The sequence below is a fragment of the Crocuta crocuta genome, unplaced genomic scaffold (genome assembly GCF_008692635.1).
Source record: "Crocuta crocuta isolate KB4526 unplaced genomic scaffold, BGI_CrCroc_1.0 scaffold36, whole genome shotgun sequence".
Taxonomy (NCBI): domain Eukaryota; kingdom Metazoa; phylum Chordata; class Mammalia; order Carnivora; family Hyaenidae; genus Crocuta; species Crocuta crocuta.
The window spans coordinates 4,346,847-4,368,372 of record NW_027532203.1 but is presented as its reverse complement, the minus strand read 5'-3'; the positions used below and the strand labels follow the sequence as shown (position 1 = coordinate 4,368,372).

Below are 21,526 nucleotides of genomic sequence, written 5' to 3'. Positions count from 1 at the left end.
AAGGCACTGAGGTTTAGAAGGCAATCTTGCACATATTAATAAAAACCCTCCTGCAGTTTATAACACTAGATGATCATGAACAACCTAATTGGCTGCATAAGCATTGCTCCGGCGTGGGGGTGGGGGGAACATGCATGTGATTTTGTTTGAAACAACTTAGTTGAGCCAATTTCTAAAAATAATAATAATTTGGTTGAAAGTGAATAATCTATGGGGCACCTGGGTGGTTCAGCTCGTTGAGTGTCTGACTTCGACTCAGGTCATGATCTTTCCCGTTTTTGCGTTCAAGCCCCGCATCAGGCTCTGTGCTGCAGCTCGGAGCCTGGAGCCTGCTTCAAATTCTGTGTCTCCCTCTCTCTCTCTGCCCCTCCCCACTCATGCACTGTCTCTCTCTCTCTCTCTCAAAAATAAACATTAAAAAAATGAATAATCTCTAATCACTGTTGGTTTTGTGTTTTTCCCCTTTTTTCTTACCAATATTGGCAAATTTTGTGCACAAAAGGACATTTTTAAAAACTTCTATTTTTTAAAGCAATTTAGCCCATGTTTCCAGGATTTCTCCAGTCATTTTCCTCCTTCCCCCCCTCTCCTTTACTGTAATTTATTTTCATCCAGTTATTCTGGCTCTGTGTTGGTTTGTCGAGGCCAAGTTGGAAGCAACCAAAATGTCCAACAATAGGAGTTTAGTTGGAAACAACTCAACATCTAACAAGAGTGGATTGCTTAAATAAATTATAAAAGGTGTTTCATCTTATGCACAAAAACTTTTAAAATGCGAACTGGTAACTTGTGATATTTAATTTTTCCCAGTTCCAAAATTTCATGAATATATTCCTGGATAAGTAAAGCAGGCTAGAAAAAAAAGAAGCACTTAAATGCTGAAAAGTTCCAGATGATTTTTGTTTCTATTTTATCATATTTGGCTTAAAATTATTGTTATTTTTATAAAATCGGCTGAGGTTCATTACATTAAAAGAGGTCCAGTCAAGCAAAAAGAAGATAATAATGATGGTGGTATTTCTAGCCATCCAGTGGCCACCACTACTGTTATTTTTCCAACAGGATGATTCTTCTGCTACTGAGATGGGTAACTGTGATTTCTTCTCATTCCTTCTCATGGAGGAGTTGGGGACAGAAAGGTCCTACACTGAGTGAAAGCACAGAATAGACGTCAGGCTGAACTGACAGATCTGGATATCTTTGGCTCAGAAATGAGACGTGATGTCCTAAAGGCAGCAAAGGACACCAAGGGGAAAAAAGCTGAGATCTGGGTTCTGAGTCTTGGTGAACAATGAGGGGTGTAGGGAACCAGGAGAGGGAATTTAAATCCACGTTTTGGGGCGGTGGGGGACAGGGCAGATGGGGCTCAAAAGAAGGAAGAAATTATGTTAGTACTTGCACGGGAAGTAAACTAATCCTCAGGTTTTCAAACTTATTTCAGTTTTTGTTTTTAAAAATCTCATGAGTAAGCAGAATTAATAAAACAGGTTAAGAGCCAAGTTCCTCTGGTAGGCAAATCCTGAAGGACCTTGGGGACATACATGGCCCCTGCCTATTGTGCAAACTACTGGCTTCATTCTCTCGTTTATTAAACTATGAAATTAAGGTTTAGGGCTGGATTTAATTTTACTTAAAAGAAATAAAAGGATTTACCTGCGTCAGATTAGATCACCTCTCAGGCTTTGTTTAACAAAAAGCGTTCTATAACTTAATGGACCCTCAAGTCTTCTCCTTCAGAATCTGGAGCTTAGAGGGCTCTCATCTGACTATCTCCCCATTATCCAAGCCAGCCCCCTCCTCGCCCATGAAGGACTCATCCAATGGCATCATCACCTGCTTCAGAATCAAAGTGTTGACTTTTTCTGCCCTTTGTCCTCTAGATCCAGGCTCCCTAACTTATTCTGTCCTGGCTCCCAATTCTCCTTCATTACACCTGAGCTTTCCAAGGGCTGAGGCGATGTGTTATGATTCCAAACGGTATTGGGCACAAATTTGCTTAGAAACAAGACTACTGGGGAGGAAGAGCAAATGGATAGGAAAGGAAGGCAAGAAAATTTATCAGTGATAAGAAAGCAGGACAGAGAAAGAGATCTCTGTGGCAGTCTGACTCCTTTGAGACACTAATTTATGCTTATCCTCACTTTGACTTTTCCTTACCCTTATTCCCAGAAGGTAGTCAGCATGGCAGGTAAGAAAGTGGGGACTCCTTCAAGACAACCACTTCCTGGGTACTGCTCTTCTTGAGGGCTTAGTAGTAGTATCTGTGTGGAAAAGAAGGGAGAGAGCCTTGGATTAGGAAGAGCGGTTGTGGTACATCAGGACTCTTTTCACTGCTATTATAGACTCCAATTTAAAAAGGCAGGCAGGAGGGGCGCCTGGGTGGCTTAGTCGGTTAAGCGTCCGACTTTCGCTTAGGTCATGATCTCGCGGTTCGTGGGTTCGAGCCCCGCGTCAGGCTCTGTGCTGACTGCCAGCTCAGAGCCTGGAGCCTGTTTCAGAGTCCGTGTCTCCCTCTCTCTCTGACCCTCCCCTGCTCATGCTGTCTCTCTCTCTATCTCCTATAAATAAATTAAAAAAATATTAAAAAAATAAAAAATAAAAAGGCAGGCAGGTGAGGAGAATTTAATGGCTCATGAAATTGTGGATCTGGCTTCAGGCATGGCTGAACCCTGTTGCTCAGAAGGACTTGGTGTGTTTGGATCTCTCACCTGGCCTGGCTGCTTATTGCGCTAGCTTCATTCTCAGTCAGATTCTTTCCCTGTAGGGTAATCCACTAAGTAGAGTCTACAGGGCACCAAGTCGAAGCCCAACAGACAGAAATTCCCACAGAGGAATCCCAGGGGCTGACTTTCATTGTTTCAGATTGGCTTAAATCTTGGGTCAGGAGCTGAGNTGGGGGTGGGAGGACAGGTTTCCCAAAGAGAGATTAAAGTGCAGCGGCTGGAAGAAAGGGAAATATACCAGGCAGGTGAAAATATCAGATATCCCCCGCCATATTCCATAGAAGCTAACAGGTAGATAGAGCATCTGAGGGGAACCCCAGTAAGGGGAAGTCTATGGAAGTTCAGAGACTCCCAGCCTATTCAGAGATCTCTGTGTTCCATCTGGCAGAGGAGCCAGACCAACTGGATACCCATATGGGAAAAAATGAACCCCAACCTCTATAACACTCCAGCTCACCGTTAAGGGATTGTTCAGCCTTGATTCTTAGGGATATCATTGTCCTCTTAACGGACAAGAGAGTAAAGGTCCTGCTTCTCACCCTGCCCCCTTCTTCTCCCATCATTTTTCAACCTCCTGAGAAAAGATTCTCTTGCCCCCACAGGGAGGGGGAAATCTCAGGAAAGACTTAGAATGATCTTTTTACCAGCATGGAGGTACAAGGCCTTAAAGACAAATTGGATTTTAATTCAAGAAAATAAAACATATGTGTCCTTCATTTTATTTGCAGAGGAAAATTTATGCCTGCCACGTTGCTTACTTATGGTGTCTGAAAATATTTTTCCCCAAAGAACTGTAATTCAACAACATGTTGTGCTTTGTTTTCTCAAAACAAGAATTCTTCCTTAGTCTCTTTATTTTTTTAAGTTTATTTATTTATTTATTTTGAGAGAGAGAGAGAGAGAGAGACTGACTGACTGCCCGCCAGGGAGGGTAGAGAGAGAAGGAGATAGAGAATCTCAAGTGGGCCCTGCACCATCAGTGCAGAGCCCAGCATGAGGCTCGATCTCACGAACCGTGAGATCACGACTGAGCAGAGATCAAGACTTATATGCTGAACCACTTAAACAACTGAGCCACCCAGGCGCCCTTTCTTAGTCTCTTCAAAATAAAACGCCAGCATGAAGAAATCTTGAAAGGCCCACTCTCTAGGTGAGCATGTTGCTCAAAAATCACAGGTGAGTAACTCTAGAAACAGATCCACCCATATACAGTCGACAGAATTTTAACCAAGTTAGTTAATTTTGCCAAGTCAGTCCAATGGTGAAAGGTTTTTTTCACAAATGTTGCTGAAAAGCAGACATCATTTGGAAAAATATAAACCCCCAACCCCACCTCACTCCACAAATATAATTTGTGCTGAATTACAGACCTGAATATAAAATCCAGACTATGAGCTAATGGAAGAAAATATAAGACTCTATCTTTATGATCTTGTGGTAGGCAAAGCTTTCTCAGATAGAACCCAGAAACCATTAATCATCAAAGAACAAAGCCAGTAACTTAGACATTATCAAAAGTAGGAATTTCTGCTCATCAAAAGGCACTGCTTAAAAAATGAACAGAGGAGCCTGCACAGGCTGGGGAAAATATTTGTAGCACAAAAATCTGACAAAGGACTTGAACCCAGAATATATAAAGAACTCAAAGAATATATAAATCAACAGTAAAGGGATGAACGATCCAGTTTTAAAATGTGCAAGACTTGGGGTGCCCGGGTGGCTCAGTTGATTAAAAATCCGACTTCTGTTCAGGTCACAATCTCACAGTTCATGAGTTCAAGCCCCACATCGGGCTCACTCGCTGCTGTCAGCAACGAGCCTGCTTCGGATCTTCTGTCTCCCTCTCTGCCCCTCCCCTGCTCTTGTTCACGCATTCTGTCTCTCTCTCAAAAATAAATAAACATTAAAAAATAAATAGGGACACCTGAGTGACTCAGTCAGTTAAGTGTCTGATTTTGGCTCAGGTCATGATCTCACAGTTCATGGATTCGAGCCCCGCGTCAGGCTCTGTGCTGACAGCTGAGAGCCTGGAACCTGCTTTGGATTCTGTGTCTCCCTCTCTCTCTGTCCCTTCCCCACTCATGCTTTGTCTCTCTTTCTCTCAAAAATAAGCAAACATTAAAAATTTTTTGAAAATAAATAAAATCTGCAAGACGTGAATAGCCATTTCACAAATGAAGATACACTAAAGACCATGAAGACAAAATTCAACAAGCGCAAGGAGTCACATTTCCTTCCATCTTTGGAAAGCCTTCCTCATGTGGCTTGCTGATGTGGATTCTGTGTGACACAGAAGTCAGAGGTGTTGGTCTTTGAATCCTTGTTACATCTGGGACAGAAGAAGGGTGAAATCAGTCATTTGTTGGACACAAATTACTGTGTTCCACGGCTATCTTTAGATGCGCTGATCATCTTTAGATGTGAGTGTTCCCCACACCTGTCCCTGTCCTCCAAGTCTCAGGGTATAGAGAAGGGAGAGAATGCAGCCACTGGCTTCCCTCCTTGTCTGCCTCAGGGTCCTCCCTGGCCCCACACCTCATCCACTCCACATGTTTGGTAGCTCCCTAATACACATGTGTCCCCAAGTTCTTACAGACCAAAGAGAAGTGGTCTCATCAAGGAATGTTTGGAGATTAGCACTATGCTAAGTCCTGTGGCACATATCAGAGGGATAAGAGCTCACTGCCATTTGCATCTCCTTTGCCCTCCCCTTCCTCTTCAGTCAACCTGTGTTAAGTGGACTCTCAGGGACTGTGGTGTAATCAGCAATAAACATGGTCCCTCCTGGGCCTTCCTCAAAGAGCTCGCAGTCTATTGAGGGACAGAGAGCTGGATAACACCACAACCATACAGCAAAGGCGGTTTATATGGGGGTGGATGTCACTGGGTGGCCGATACTCTGGCCTGGTCTTCAAGGAGAGAAGGACAGTGAGGAATGCATACGAGAGAGGAAGTCGATCTGGCTAGAAGCAGAACTCATGTGCGGGCTGAGAGGCAGAAGTGGGGGGGGGAGTTAGGGGGGAAGGGAGAGAGAGAAAAAGAGAGAGAATGTCCAAAGCAGTGTGGGGTGAGAAAGGCACCACTGAGTGACGGAGGCATCTGGACAGGCGGGGCGCAAGCAAAACTATTCAAACACTGGAAAACGACCGAGGAGAAGGACTCTGGCACGGAGAGTCTCCACCCAGGGCCTTGCCAAAAACGTCTCCCTCACCCCGAACACTGGGTCTTTGCCGGTCAAGTATGAGTGTGAACGTAAGATGACTGTTTACAGTTGTTAGAGGTGTGGGGATTTGTTCAGATGATCTTACCCAGCTGAACAAAATTTTTTATTAAGATGTTATAGCTTTATTGATGTTCTTCCCCAACTAATTTTGTTTTTCCTCTTTGAGAGACAGCACCCCTCTTTTTTTTTTTTTTTTTTTTTTTTTTTTTTTTTGTAGCATCCTCTCCTGTTTTAGGAGTGTTCTCATGAATGTCAGTTCACTGGAGCCTTCCAGCATCTCTTTCTTGAAGAGGGAGCCTGCGGTTCTGGGAGGCAGGGTGAGCCGCCCACAGGTCGCCTGATTAGGAAGGGCAGAGATTAGGACGCGCCTTCTGTTCTCTAAACTGTCCAAGATTAAGATCTCATTCTGCTCCGGCCTTGGACCTGGGTCACGGTCGTCAGTTTTCCTTTGATACGAACTTGCTGATAATTTCTCCATGCCGAAGTGTGGGTGGCAGCCAGCACCGAGGTGCTGTGTCACCCAGTCGTAAAGCGGGAACAGCTCTATTTGAGAAGACCGGCCGAAATTTATTGCCACTTTAACCTCTCTGTTGCTCAGGCAACCAATATCCTGCATTCAGACTTGAGCTATTTTAGTTAAGTTTCACAATTTATGACCTTATAACTGCTCAGCCCATCACTTTGCTCTCCTGCTCCTATGAGTCACGCTGACCCCCTAAGAACTGCCTCGAACTCTAAATCAGCGAAGGCCTGTGGCGTGAAGAGCTGGGACCAGGGCATCCTGGCTCAGGCACCTCGAGCGGCCTGCCGTCTCCTTGCTGAGCTCGTTGCCCAGAACGGACCGAGGGCCACTCCGCATTGATCTTTCAAGGGCCTGCCCTTTATAGCAGGATCACAGCTTACTGCAGATGAGGCAAACTTATTTCCCAAAAACTAGGCTCGCACATGGTTCATTCTGTTACAGAAAAAGGAGGCCAATGCCATGGGTGAAGAAACACGCAAACAAACAAGCCTATTACATAAAGCCATCCTGGGAGTTCGTTTCGGCTTCGTCCCCTCCCTCACTGCTCGTGGGGCACACCATGTTCTTTTGCTTTTTTGCCTTCTTTAACTGTCCCTTCTCTCCCAACACCCCTTGGCTGGACAACTCTGCTAACTTCCGATCTTCTGGCCTCCGCCCCATCCTGGCACACCATTCATGTAACCAAGCTTATTCGCAATCTGCTCTGTCCTCCCGCCAGGGACACTGCATAGGTCACAGGCCCATAGGAGAGAGAGCCGAGTGAGGGAATAATGGCCATGCCTGTTAGACCAGAAGCTCCAGGGACAGGGACCATGTTGGTCGTATGCGCTGTGCCTAGTATTTGTCGAATGCAGAAATGAACAATTGTTGAGGGTTACGACCAAGCACATGTGCAGAGAGCTGTGGAAATCTTCAGAAGGCAAGAACTGACTGAGTCGCCAGAGGGAAGGCTGGGCCAGGTAGAGGACAGGGGACTCTGCGAGGAGGTGACACTGAGAAGGATGACCACGAGTTCTGCCTCCTCCAAAGCCCTTCCTGGCCGTTCCAGTCCTCGGGGACTCTTCTCTTCAGAACTGGGCACTTTAAGCTATTCTGGCCCTTCATATTCCTAATGGCGTTGTTTTCTTTTTTACACGACGTGTCCTGTGTCCCTAATTAGACTACAGTCTCTTTGAGGGATCACAATTTATTTCCTATATGCATAGACCACATATTCATAACTTCTTAATAGGATGTATTCTATGTTGGGAATGCCTTTCTGTACAATTTATGGACTCATAAGACAAAAGGAATGCTTCCCTTTAAATATCAGTTTCTCTGGGACCTGTAATTGTCCATTTATAAACCTTTAATTACTTGTTAGAGTCTGGGATGGGGTCAGAAAGAAATTTTAAAGTGTCAAGTATCATTATCAATTGTGGATCAATTAGAAATGAAATAAAGTACCTTTGGGTAAGTTAAAGGAAAACCCATTACTTGATTTACCCCACAGTTTGATTTCAAAAATATGCTGCTCCCATTAAAAAACAAATAATTTTAGCTAGGTTTTAATACTCGTGAATATATTTTTTTTGTTTTTTGTTTTTTTTTTTAGCAAGCAACATATCACTGAGATCTCATGAATATAAATATAGCAACAGACCCCAGGTAGCTGGCATAGAAACTACTTTTGAAAATTTAACTCTCAGAGGACTTTGTTCTAAGCATTTGTGGGTGCTCAAGTGCTTTGTTTTGTTTTTTTTTTAACAGTTCCAAAATAATTTGCTTTTGTGTGATTTTGGACTGTAATCATTAAAAGACTCAGGTGATTTCAGCACGTGGTATTTAAAATCCAACTTAAAGGGATTTAAAAGATTAGAACTAGTAAGATTTGAATCTTAAAACTTCACTAGTTACCATGTGTCTGTTTATAACAGAAGAGATTTTTTCCCTTTTCTTTATTCATCTCAACTTAAGTAGAAGTCTATTATACTGTTGCACAAATGCAACAGTGGCATCCTGTGGCTTGGCCTGTGAATGACAAGCACATGTCAGTTGTGCCTTTGGGGGGCTTGGATTCATGGCCACACAGAAGTACAGAATAGGTTAAAAGAACATGTCAGTGCCAGCAGAAAAAAAACAACCATTCGTTATTTTTAAAGACCTAAAATCATTATTAGTCTTCACGGTCTTTTATCTTTATTTCACAAAGATGAAGTCCACGTATAATTTAAAACTGAACTGAAAATAAAGCTACAGAAATTTACTTATTTTTTTAAGCTTATTTTTTGGAGGGTATTCAACATGGAGTTTCCCTCTGTAATTTACATACACTGAGTATGTCGTTATTTCTCTCATCATGTTATCACAACATCCTATAATGGACAGATGAAATGGTGAGTTTGTCTTTCTTACATTTTATAAAAGAAGAAGAAAAGAGAGAGCACATGTAACAAATGGTAATGTCTATGTAAATGTGAGGGAAATGGAGTAGAAGAATCCAGACTGACCATTAACAACTGCCAACATTTTCCCCCAGAAATAAAACGCAAGTAAATCTTTGGTGTTCTTTGACTGACACACTCAGTGACCTTTCTCTCTACCACCAAACAACATCACTGTCATAGCTTACTGTAGAAACTTCCAGCCTCTCACCTTTTTTTTTTTTTGCACTTTAATATCATCATCAATAGTATATAATGTTGCTTTTTAAAAAATCTTATGTAAATACGATTGTGGTGTTCATATTCTACAAGTTTTTGCACTCAAGATGCAACTGAACTCTCATAAATGCTCTCCTCAAGTGAAAAAATTTACAGAATATGAAAACCATAATGCTATTTATGTAACTTTTTAAATGAGAAAAAATATATAATAAAGGCATTTGGGTTTACACTTTTGAAAATTACCTGTTCTTGGGGCGCCTGGGTGGCTCAGTCGGTTAAGCCTCCGACTTCAGCTCTGGTCATGATCTCACAGTTTGTGGGTTTGCGGCCCGCGTCGGGCTTTGTGCTGACAGCTCAGAGCCTGGAGCCTCCTTCTGATTCTGTGTCTCCCTCTTTCTCTCTCTGGCCTTCTCCCATTCGTGATCTCTTGCTCTCAAAAATAAAAAAAAATAAAATAAATTTAAAAAAAAGAAAATTACCTATTCTTATTTCTCTCCCACTTCTCTACTGGGGTGTTTCCATTCTCTTATTTATTTAGATGCTTTCTCCATTAGATATAAAGTATATGATAAAATAAACATATTTATGAATTATTTTGGTATGGATCTCACAAATCTCTTCTCCAATGATTTTTTTAAAAGTATTATTATCTCTAATTTTGATTATGGTGTATTTCGTTATGAAGATGTTTTCAGGTCCAAGGTGGGGTTCTATATCAGTTCTTGCTCTTAGTTGCAAACAACAGAATCCAGTCCGACCGGTTTAAGCAGAAAAGAAATTTACAAGAGACTGTAAATTTGGGTGTGATGGGAAAAAGATGCCTCGGCCTCAATGGAAGGAACACTCCCAGAACAAACTAGCTCTTTCAGGAATCTGCTATCAGATCTAGAACAGCACCACCTTGGCCCACCCAGCTCCACAGAGGCAGAGCGAGCCTGCTTCCTCACTTCCACCTGAGGCCTCCGAGGTCGTCTGACTGGCCGGCATGAGTCACATGCTCTACTCTGGCCTGGAAGCAGTCTTGGGAATACAGGCGCCTCTGTATTCCTTAGTTTCTTTAGTTTTTGCGGCTACTGTGAATTCACTGATTTTTTTCAATTTGATTTTTTAAAAATTTGTTGTTGCTGAAACATAGGCAAAGAAACACCGAATTTTATATATTGCTCTTTTAACTAGCAACCTTGCTGAATTCTATTCATCACCTCCAATAGTTCATCTGTTGATGTTTATGCATTTTCTATGCCCAAAAGTAGTTTTTCATTTCCTTTCCACACTGCATACATTTTCTTTTCCTTCCTCCCTCCCTCCCTTCCTTCCTTCCATCCTTTCTTCTTAACGCATTACCTAGTCTTTCCTGTATAAGGTTGAATTGTGGCAGTGATAATTACCCTTCTTGCCTTGTCCTTGCTTTTAATGGGAATATTCCAGAAGTATGTGAAATAACTGCTCTAGGTTTTTGGTAAAACTCCTTTTATCAGAGTAAGGAAGTTCCTTTCTATTTCTAGTTTTTCCTAAGAGTTTTTCTTTTAGATAAGACTGTGTATTAAATTTATAGAACAAGATATGTTTTATTATTTATTTTTAATCTGAAATACATGGTGAACTTTCACTGATGGATTTTTCTGATGTTCTCATAATCCTGGGATAGACCAAAACTAGTAATGATCGCTTAAAAAATATATATGGCTGGATTTAATTTGCTAATATATATTTAAGTCTTTTGGTCTACATTTATAAGTGATATTACTCTACACTTTTTCCTCTTGCACAGGCACACCTCAAAGATACTAGAAACGTGGTTCCAGACCACCATAATAATGCATATATCACATTAAAGTGAGTCAAGTGAATTTTTCAGTTCCCAGCACATATAAGTTATGTTTACACTATACTGCAGTCTATTAAGTGTGAAACAGCATTATGTCTAAAAAAAACCATACCTTTATTAAAAAATACTTTATTGTGAAAATATGCTAACCATCATCTGAGCCTTCAGTGAGTTGTAAATCACTGATCACACATCACCATAACAAATACAATAATGAGAATGTTTGAAATACTGAGAAAATTGCCAAAATGAGATACAGAGACAGGAAGTGAGCAAATGCTATTGAAGAAAATAGCACCAATAGACTTGCTCAACCCAGGGTTGCCATAAACCTTCAATTTACACATATATACATAAAGGCAGTATCTGTGAAGTGCAAGAAAATGAGGTATGTCTGCACTTGTACTGTCCTGCTTTTATTTTGGTGTCAAGCCCATAGTAGCTTTATAAATCAAGTGGCCCGCTGTTATTTTCTATCGTCTGTAATAGCTTACCTAGGATAGAGATTATCTTTTCCTTGCAGGTTTGGTAAAATTCACTAAGTCATCTAAGACTAGTGTCTTTTTTGGCAGGTGGTTGGAGGTATGACCGTTTGATTGTCAAATCACTTTTTTTTATGCTAAAACAGTTTCATTTGGTTTTCCTATTCAGTTTCAGAGAAATATTTTTTCTAGAAAGTTAGCAATTTCATCTACATTTCCAAATTTATTGACATAAAATTGTGCAACAGATTCCCCTATGATTTTTTCTCATTTCTATTTCATCTGGGATATGTCTTTTTTCTATTCTTAATGTAATTCATTCATTTTGATTGCTGAATAACATTGTATTGTATCGATATCCACAATTTATTTATTAAAGTATCAGTTGATGGATATTTGGGTTGTTTCCATTCTTCACCATTATGAATAATGCTACTATGAATGTAAGCATACAAGTTTTTGTAGACATGTTTTCATGTTTTCATTTGGGGTGGCATATATTGAGGAGTGTAAAAAATCAAGGAAACTGTTACATACAAGCAGCATGCAGGGAAATACTGGTAAAGATGTCAGTCTGCTTTTCTGCAACTGATCATAAGAATAAGGTTGGTTGAGGGGCACCTGGGTGGCTCAGTCAAGCATCTGACTCTTGGTTTCCACTCAGGTCATGAACTCAGGGTGGTGGGATTGAGGCCCATGTTCGGCTCTGTGCTGGCAGCGCAGAGCCTGCTTGGGATTCTCTCTCTCTCTTGCTCTCTGCACCTCCCCCACTCTCCCTCTCAAAATAAAGAAATTAAAAAGAAAAAAGACTAAGGTTGGTTGAATAACTACGCATTTTGCTCCACACTTCCCCTGCCTTCTGCCAGCACTTCAGTCGGTTGAGATTCTTGTCTTGCCCAGGTGACCCTGACCTATAGTCCTGAGGAGTGTGACTCCTTGATTCCGTCCATATGGAGTTGATGTAGTCCTTTGTTAACCTTGACCATGGGGCAGGCAGTACGAATAGACACCCTAAAGGGTATGACCCCAGCTTCCATGAACACCACTCTTTGTACAGTAGCTCCCTGCAGCCGCCCTTGGTAGGCAGCTTAGCCCTCCAGTGATCACCGTGACCTCTTTTTCTTATGCTTTCAAGGCCTCAGGGCATTGAAATGCCAGCTAGCAGTCTTAGTTCCAATTCAATGGAACTGGTGATGGATCCCCTGGTAGGAGACCAAGAGAATCTACAGCTGTGTGGTTACCTGGGCAGGTTACGGTGCTGGGGAAAAAACCAGACATGCGGAGTACAGCCACAGCTCCTTCTAGCATCAGCTGGTCTTCTAACACTTCCATTCCTTTTTTTTTTTTAATTTTTTGAAATGTTTTATTTATTTCTGAGAGAGAGAGAGACAGTGTGAGCAGGGGAGGGTCAGAGAGAGAGGGAGACATAGAATCCGAAACAGGCTCCAGGCTCTGAGCTGGCTGTCAGCACAGAGCCCGACACGGGGCTCAAACCCACGAACCGTGAGATCATGACCTGAGCCGATGTTGGACGCTTAACCAACTGAGCCACCCAGGCACCCCTAACAGTTCCATTCCTATACATTCTGACGTATGTACCCAAAAGGATCAGAAACAGGTGCCATGTACGCATGTTTATACACGTTTGCAGCAGCACTATTCACAATAGCCAAAAGGGAGAAACAACTCCAATGTCCACCAGTGGGCGAATGGGTAAATAAATGTGGTATGTGCATTTCGTGGCATATTGGTCAGCCTACAGAAAGGAATGAAGCATTGATGCACATTACAGTGTGGATAAACCTCAAAAATATGCCAAGTGAAAGAAGCCACCACACAAATCATCACTTATTAGATGATTTCAGTAATATGATGGATCCAGAAGAGGTTAAGTCCACAGAAGCAGATAGCAGAGGGTAGTTTCCAGGAGCTGGGAAGAGGAAGGATTGAGGAACCACCACTTACTAGGAAAGGGGTTTCTTTTGGGGGTAATGAAAATGTTTTGCAGACAGCCTGAGGTGGTGGTTGCACAACACTGTGAATATACTAAATGCCACTCAACTATTCACTTTAAAAAGGTTAAGTATATGTTATGTGAATTTCATGTCAGTAAAAACAAACGAACAAAGCCCTCTATGGTCATACAATCATTGCACATTTAAGAGACAGATTATCCCCAAGCTATATTTCCTCTCATAGATGATCATTTCTTTGCCACCCCCATCCCCCAATTCTATCTTATATGGATATTCTTTTGAATAAATGTAGATTTGGAGCTGCAAAGAATTGCAGGATAAATGTTTCAGATCAGATACAAAGATATTTGGAAATAGAAAATCAAAAGGAAACAGAACGAGTTAGCATTCCTCTTTGATGTTACCTATGTCATAGATACACCTTTGAGGCAGCTGTGTTTTTATTGATGTTATGTAAAATGATTTTTGCTCATCATAAAATCATTGTTTCTCATATGCTTGGAGCCCTAAGAGACACCTGTAACAATGCAGAATCATTTCATGTGATAAGTAGTTTAAAGGAAAAATAACAACCTAAATTTTAGATGTTACACTCGGTCCATTTGGAGCAATTAAGCTCTGTCGGTGGGAGTCCCCTACCCCCAGCCCGGGAAAACACAGGTGCCCTTTCCATAATGAGACCCCCTTAAGGATCGTAATACAGACCAATTAGATAGAGGCAAACCCAGACGCACCTCAATTTGTCAGAAGCCTTACTCTGCTTCCCCCATGTTTGGGGTCTGATAAAATCCCATACATACATGGTTTGGCCCAACATGTTCTTCTCAGTATTTACATCCCAAGGGGAGTTTTAAGGGACACTTAATCCTCATGTTTCTGGTTCATTTTCCCTTAACTCATCAAAACAAGGTTATGAAAGATTGCTTTGATCTCTAACAGGACTTGTTCACAAGGGACATGAGGCCATTACTTTCAAAACAGAAAGCTGTGTACTCTGCCAAGAGTTCGGGGAGTTAACAGCACGACGTTTGAGCTTCATTCAGAGCACCTGACCTGTGAGAGCCAACTGGGTCCTAAACTTGGCTCAGGGAGGCCTCCCGCCCTCCAGCCTAATAAAGCCCATTAATTAACTGTCAGACCAGCTGTGTAACAAGTGAACTTTTAGTGGCTGTGCCATTTTCTTGGTTCTGGGCCAGAAACAATAGGTATAAAACTCACAGCATTAGTGAGACATTTCACAGAGAAATTGGTGTTTGCATGATGGAAGGCTGCCTTCCAAATAAAGTGTGCATTGCAGAACATGTATTTCTTAAAAATTAAAATGTAAATAAATCTGCTCACAGCAGCCTTCTTTGGGTTTTTACAAATACTATCTACTCTTGATGAATTACTATGAGGCTCAAATCAGACTCACTGGCCTATTGCTCTAGTGTTCATGAAGTTCAATGGCCAAGGTAAAAGGATGGGAAGAAGTATATTATAAAAATATGACAAAAATTCCTGCTTAAGTAAACTTGAGTCTAGGGGTGCCTGAGTGGCTCAGTCAGTTGGGCATCCAGCTCTTGATATCAGCTCCGGTCGTAATCTCATGGTTTGTGAGATCGAGCCCCATATTGGGCTCTGTGTCAGCAGTATGGAGCCTGCTTGAGATTCTCTCTCTCCCTCTCCTTCTCTCTGCCCTCCTCCCCTCTCAAAAAATAATTAATAAACATTAAAAAAATAAACTTGAACCTATCTTGTAAGTGAGATAATATTATAAAAGGCACTAGACTTTATATTAAAGTTCTTTAATTTGTCAGGAAGAGAAGCCAAGTCATGCCCGTATGAACAAAAGAGGGACTTGTCAAGATATGGGGGGGATCTTGCAGCAGTGAAGAATGAGCTAGACATGATCCTTAGGAAGGACAGGAGCCAGTGTGCGGGCAGCTCAGGGCCCCAGTGGCGAGGGTTCCTAGCTTTTCTCATTTTCAGATTGAATGGAGAATTAAAAGCAGAAGGTGTAGAGGATTAGACCGGGGACAAGATTCTGTGAAATATGAAAAGAACAAGCGAGGATGAATAAACATTAAAAAAAGAGGGGGCAGGCTAGGTAACCCCCACTATCATTCCCCAAGTGAGGTAGTTAAATATTTAAATGACCAGAAAAAGTCTTGGAATCCAAGCTGAAAGTGGCCTTTGATGTCACCACCTCTTCAGCTCCAACACTTGGGCATTCAGCATCTGTTTGAAAACTTGCCATGGTGGGGCATGTACTCCTTTACTGCTTATAAGAACAAGCTATTCCATCACTGGACCATATGAAACTTTACAAAAAGGTCTTATACTGAAGTTAAATGGACCACGAGCCTTTGGTTCACTATCTAGACACACAGAACAATTCTTACGCAATGTGCACATGATAGTCCTTTATATGTGAAGACAAATCCATATTCTTGCCCTCCTAGGGTTTCCCCCTATTCTAGCTAAGCATGTTTAATGGCTTCAGTTTTCATATAATAGTGTTTTTCATCCTGCCCAATCTCTTCTACATTTTAGTCTCAAAAAAATTTTTTTTTATTTTTAGTCTCAAGTAGCCCTCTTAAAATGAGTATCTAGGATGGAATATATACTCTGGACATGGTCTGGAGAGTAAACATCCAGACCAAAATTCTATTAATTCTAAAATATTTTAAACTATTTAGTTTTGAGAGAGAGAGAGTGCAGAGGAGGGGCAGAAAGAGAGGGAGACACAGAATCTGAAGCAGGCTCCAGACTCTGGGCCCTCAGCACAGAGCCTGACATGGGGCTTGAACCCATGAACCGTGAGACCATGACCTGAGCTGAAGTCAGACGCTTAACCAACTGAGCCACCCAGCTGCCCTGTTCTAAAATTAATAGAAGTAAACTTCTATTAATGTGGCTTTGGATTGTATTCCCATGCTCTTGACTCAGATTGTGCTTGTGGGTCATGCATGTACCGTTGCTAAATCAGCTTCCCCTCGTTATACTTTTGTACAATTAATTCTTCAAACATAAGTGCAGATGGTCCAGGATTCAAGCAAGAAAAGGAACACTGAGTAATCATTGTTCAGATTATTTTTAAGTTAGACCTTGCCTTCCCTTATATTAACTGTTTTCCCAGCACCAACTGATAGGCATGGATTTTACCTCTTACTCCAAGTCATGGACTTAAAAAAAAAAATTGAACTGATTTGAACCAGGGACAAGTACAGAGCCTTTTGATCTAGACTAGAAGTGTCTCCACCAATCAACACTGAACAGTATTCTTTGACTACTGCCCAAATACAGGGTTTTTCTGTCTGATGAAGGAACTGTTTCTCTAACTATTAAGATCTACTTTGGGGAGTCTGGGTGGCTCAGTCAGTTAAGCATCCGACTCTGGCTCAGGACATGATCTCACAGTGCATGGGTCCAAGCCCTGCATGGGGTTGTGTTTTGACAGCTCAGAGCCTGGAGCCTGCTTCATATTCTGTGTCTCCTCTTCTCTATTCTGCCTCCCCCCCGCCCCCCCAGCTTGTGCTCTGCCTCTCTCTCTCAACAATAAAAATTAAAAAGTGTCTAAGATCTACTTTAAAAACCCTCAAATTCTCAGAGTATTATTGTGTCCAGTGAATTGTTAAGAATGTGGGATACTCTATTATGTGTGTCCTTGTATAAGGGTATCATCTGTGGAATCGAATCCCATAAAACACTGCAGACCCAATTCTCTTACCCTGCACTGTGCAAGTGGCCAGTTGGTTCCACTGAGATTTAAATGAGCAGCTTAATCAAGTGCTCTGCTATAGTCAGTGTACACTCTGGTCTACAGCAATCTTTCTTCTTCCAATCTATTAGCTCTATCAAAGGAGGCAATAAGGAGAGAGAGTTAAGAACTGAGCCAAAGGGTTGAAGAATACTAAAGGTATATGTTGGTTGGGAGATTTCAGACACGTGAGATCCTGGGTCTTGAAGTGGTCAAAACATTACGTTAAAGAATGAGGAACAAAGGCTGAATCAAAGGCTGAGCCAATTTACCAACTTAGATCCAGAAAAAGAACCCAAGCATACAGGTGAGGACAGTGTGCTATAGTGGTGAGCAGGTGGCATGTCGCAGACTATGAGTCTGGGGTTCTCTCTTGTCCAGCAAGAGAGTGGACACAGAATTGAATATGAGAGAGACTAATGTCCGGGAGGAGACAAGAGCCCCGAAAAGGGGTTTCGTCTCCATATTTATTTAGTTCACAAGATATTACCCACATGGTGAATGTGAAGAAAACAAGATCTTACACACGTGGTGAATGTGGAGAAAACAATCAGTAATCATTAACTTGTGTATGCAAAAAACAAAGGATCTGGGGGGCAAGGGGAGTTTGTGATAGTACACTGGCATCAGATGGAAAGTAATTTCCTGCAGGTGACATAACAAGTAACTCTCATGATCCCATTACGATATCTCACTACCTAACCTTGGGTGGTTTTGCCCTTGGTGGTGGCTTTCCTCCCTAAGCATTTTTCTTACCCATTTATATAAGTAGAGCCTATTTCCCCACAGTGGCAGCTGGGTTATAAGCCAAAGTTCTGTGCCATCTGGCTCTACCCTTGAGGGTTAAGATCCTACCTGAGGACACTGAATTTGTTCCTGATAGAGTTAAGAAGCTTCTTTTTCTCTACCACCTGCTAATATTATGCTGTCTGCCCCAGCGGGATCTAGCTGTCTTCTTCTAAGCTAGGGATAACGACATAAACTCCTTTCGCTTTGTTTAAGCTATCCCCCTTGATTACTTTGCGGCTTTAGTCTTCCTGATATTCTTCTTCCTCTCCCTCCCTTCTTTTCCTAGTCATTTTTCATTCTTTCTCCCATCTTGCATCTTTACTACATTTCTATATTTAGTCTTTTACAAGTTCTATATACTCATAAGCACTACATTTGTTCTTGGACCATTTCTACTTAAGCAGCAATACCTTATAGCTAGATTTCTTTGTATAGTGAATGTATTCCTGAAAAAAAAAAAAAGGAATTTCAGACGATATTTTTAACACTGTGAGGAGTTTGAAATTTACAGATACTTTCCATGGATACCTTTCTGTAAAACTGCAGAATGGTTTTGTAAGTCAGATAGCCTCTGCCAATTTTGTTAAGTTTGTACATTTAGTTTTCTTAAGTCATGGTTAATCTAAATCAATAAACACTGCATTTTAAAGTTTATCAAGTAGCAAATTATCTGGTCAGTTGACCAGAATTAATTGATGTGATTTCATGACTGTGTCCAGTATGATTTAAGTTCCACACTTAGTAAATTAAATGAGATCATTTTATAACTACTCACAGTACTGACTCAATATGTGATGTGCCTGATGTATAATGAATCTATGCTGGCCCAAATGTTACCTTCTCTTGTTGCCCTTCACATTGCTTCTTCATTCACCCAACTTCACTGATTGCCTAGAATACTCTAGAAACTTGGAACACAAATGCCTCTGGTTTAATTCACATCAGACAATTACTTAGAGTATTTCACTCCCAGGCATCCACTCTGAAATATCTGCAAATATATGAATTACTAATTAGATGGGGATTGACACAATCCAAGGAAAAAAAGCAGACCCATAAGCATTCTAGAATCAAGCTGGAAAAAAAGTACAAATGGGGACTTCACAAATGTTGGAACACAACCATGGGCTCTTTCCTTGCACATGGAAGGTCCAAGAATCAGTGGTGAGTTCATGGGAAAGTGACAAACTTAAGTCCAATTCTGGCCATGCCTCCGTAGCTAGAAGGAGAAGAAGTAACAACCTATTACAACCTACTCGCTATGTAACAGCCATGATTTTAAGCACTGGGTACACATTGTTTCATACAGTCCTTACAACACCCCCGTGAGGTAGATTCTACCATAGTTTCTATCTTATAAATGAGACAACTGAGGTACAGAGAGGTCAAGTATCTTGCCCAAAGTTGTAGAGCATGCAAATGGCAGGGCTGGGGGCCATCCAGGCAGTTAGACCCTAGAGCCCATGCCTTGGTGGTTACAGGGCTCAGGTGAGGTAGGAGCTGGTGGAAGGTCCTTGGCTCCGTGATGCGGCGCGAGGGGAGGTATTATTGCGCTGTGCATTGCCTGCAGCGGGCTCTCACCCACACACATGCTCTCGATTTACCCAGCAATAAGTTAATCAGATGATTTACACACATCCTCTGCAGCTGGAACAAGGATACAGCAATCTAGTTCTGGTGTAGCACGCAACAGGGAGATTTTAAAAACTCCAAATAATTTGTGGAGAAATTAGATTTCTCCCTGGGACATGAGGTGATAGAACACCTCAGGACAGAGGGATCTCAATGGCTCCCCGTTCAGATTCCTCCCCCCACTCGACTATCTCCCACACTCCCATAAATCCTGAGTGCCCCGGGTGTCTGGATAATGAGTTAGAGACGGATATTGATGGATGCGTGCACACGAGACAAGGCCTGTAAAGAGTTGATTCATTCACCCAGACAACCATCCACAGCTGAAGATCTCAAAGCTGGGGGCATCTTTCCCAAACACAGATCTAACCACGGGTCTCCTCTGCTGAAAACTCATTAATGGCTCTCCTTCACCACAGAGTAAATTCTCCACGCTGGGCTCCCGGCCCTCGGAGAATGGGCCCCTTCCCACGGCTACCCCGGCAGGGCCTGCATTCTGAGCATTCCCGCGGGCTCCTGGTACCCCTTGCCTCGGCCTCCTTAGCTGCCCCGGCTCCTGCTCGCCAGGCCCAGCTCAGCTCAGATCTGCTGCCCCAGGAAGCTCCTCTCCCAGATGGAGCCCAGGCTGTGAGAGCGACAGGGCAGGCCTCTGCCCTGGGAACAGCAGGTGCAAGAGCCTCCCCTCCCCATCTCGTTACTTCTGGGCTCTGTAGAGCTGCACTCACGTGGCAGAGTTGTCGCCAAACCTAACCAAGGAGGGGAAGGCACCCCATATCCTGCTGGGCAGGGAGCTCACTGGCAATACCACAAACCCAATTCCTTGCTGGAATGGATCCCAGCCAACATGCCTCTGACTCCTTCATGTCCTGGCCACATACACCGAGAGCCCGTGGACCATTCTCGAGAACCCAGGCAGATGATGGTGAGGTCAAGAACACGGAGGATGGGCAGGGAGGCGTTCCCCTGGAGCTCACTCTCAGTCCATGTTATTCTCCTTCTCTGGCCCTCGTTCAGCAAGTCACGTCCTGGGCCTGTGTCACAGGCACCAAGCTCCGGGCTGGGAGTGAAGGGGAAGACAGGCCCCGCCCTCTAGGACCACGGGGGGGCCCCCGGGGACACAGAGCCATGGGGCTAATCGCCGGAGAAAAAGACACAGGGAGGCACAGGGGGCATCGTGGCCCCTCCACCCAGGAAGTGCTGGAACCAAGCTGAAGGCAGGTGTGATGCCCGCGGGCTGGCCTGGGGTCCGTGGGCCACGCGTGGAGGGCAGAGGGCCACTCCCGGTCCTCAGTGGTGAGGGCGGTTTCTCACTACATCCCAGGGCTTTGATGTCTTCCTTTTCCTGGGCCATTTCGTCTTCCTCCACCCCTTCTCCCTCTCTTCTGTTCATTCCACTCGTCTTCGGACAAGAATCCTTCTCCTCCAAGAAGCATTTCTTCCTCCAGTCTTCAGTGGCCTCGATCTTTCCTGAATTCCAACAGCCACAAGCACTTGTGGCAGAAAATTAAGTCCTTAAAGAAATGGTTAGGTTTGGCTTTTTTTTTTTTTTTTCCAGATTGGAAACTACTTGGGCATAAAGGTTTACATCTCATACTTAGTTTTATCCCCAACAGCGCATAGCACATTGTGAGTGCCCAACACATACTGCCAAAGAGCTTCTCTCCCTTTCTGTCTCTGTTCCTCTTCCTCCCTCCCTCCCGGATCTCAACAGGAAGAGCACACAGACTGACATGACCTACCCTGAGCCCCCTTTCTTGGCTCGCCCAGGGAAGTCTCTTGGGGAGTTGCTTTGGAAAGGGGGAGGCATTCTGCGGACAGAGGGCAAAATCAGGCTGTGGACTTTTGCAGAGGGCAAAAATTATAATCTGCATTTTTCTGCGGAGTGAGAACTCTGTAATTTAGGATTTTGCCTAATTGCTGTTTAGAGTCCCCAGGGACTGCTTCTCTTCAGGCAGTCACGTGT

At 42.8% G+C, this 21,526-nt stretch overlaps 1 long non-coding RNA gene across 3 annotated transcripts in view; it reads right to left on the bottom strand.

Annotated features, from left to right (window-relative positions):
• The window catches only part of LOC144242718 (uncharacterized), a 55,069-nt gene that overhangs the window by 21,195 nt on the left and 12,348 nt on the right, over positions 1-21,526 (bottom strand). For all 3 annotated transcript variants that reach the window (XR_013338436.1, XR_013338435.1, XR_013338437.1), the window contains exons 3-4: positions 9,358-9,546; positions 2,158-2,261 (exon numbers count right to left, since the gene is read on the bottom strand). This is a non-coding gene — a long non-coding RNA (uncharacterized LOC144242718). The remainder of the gene's footprint in view (positions 1-2,157; positions 2,262-9,357; positions 9,547-21,526) is intronic.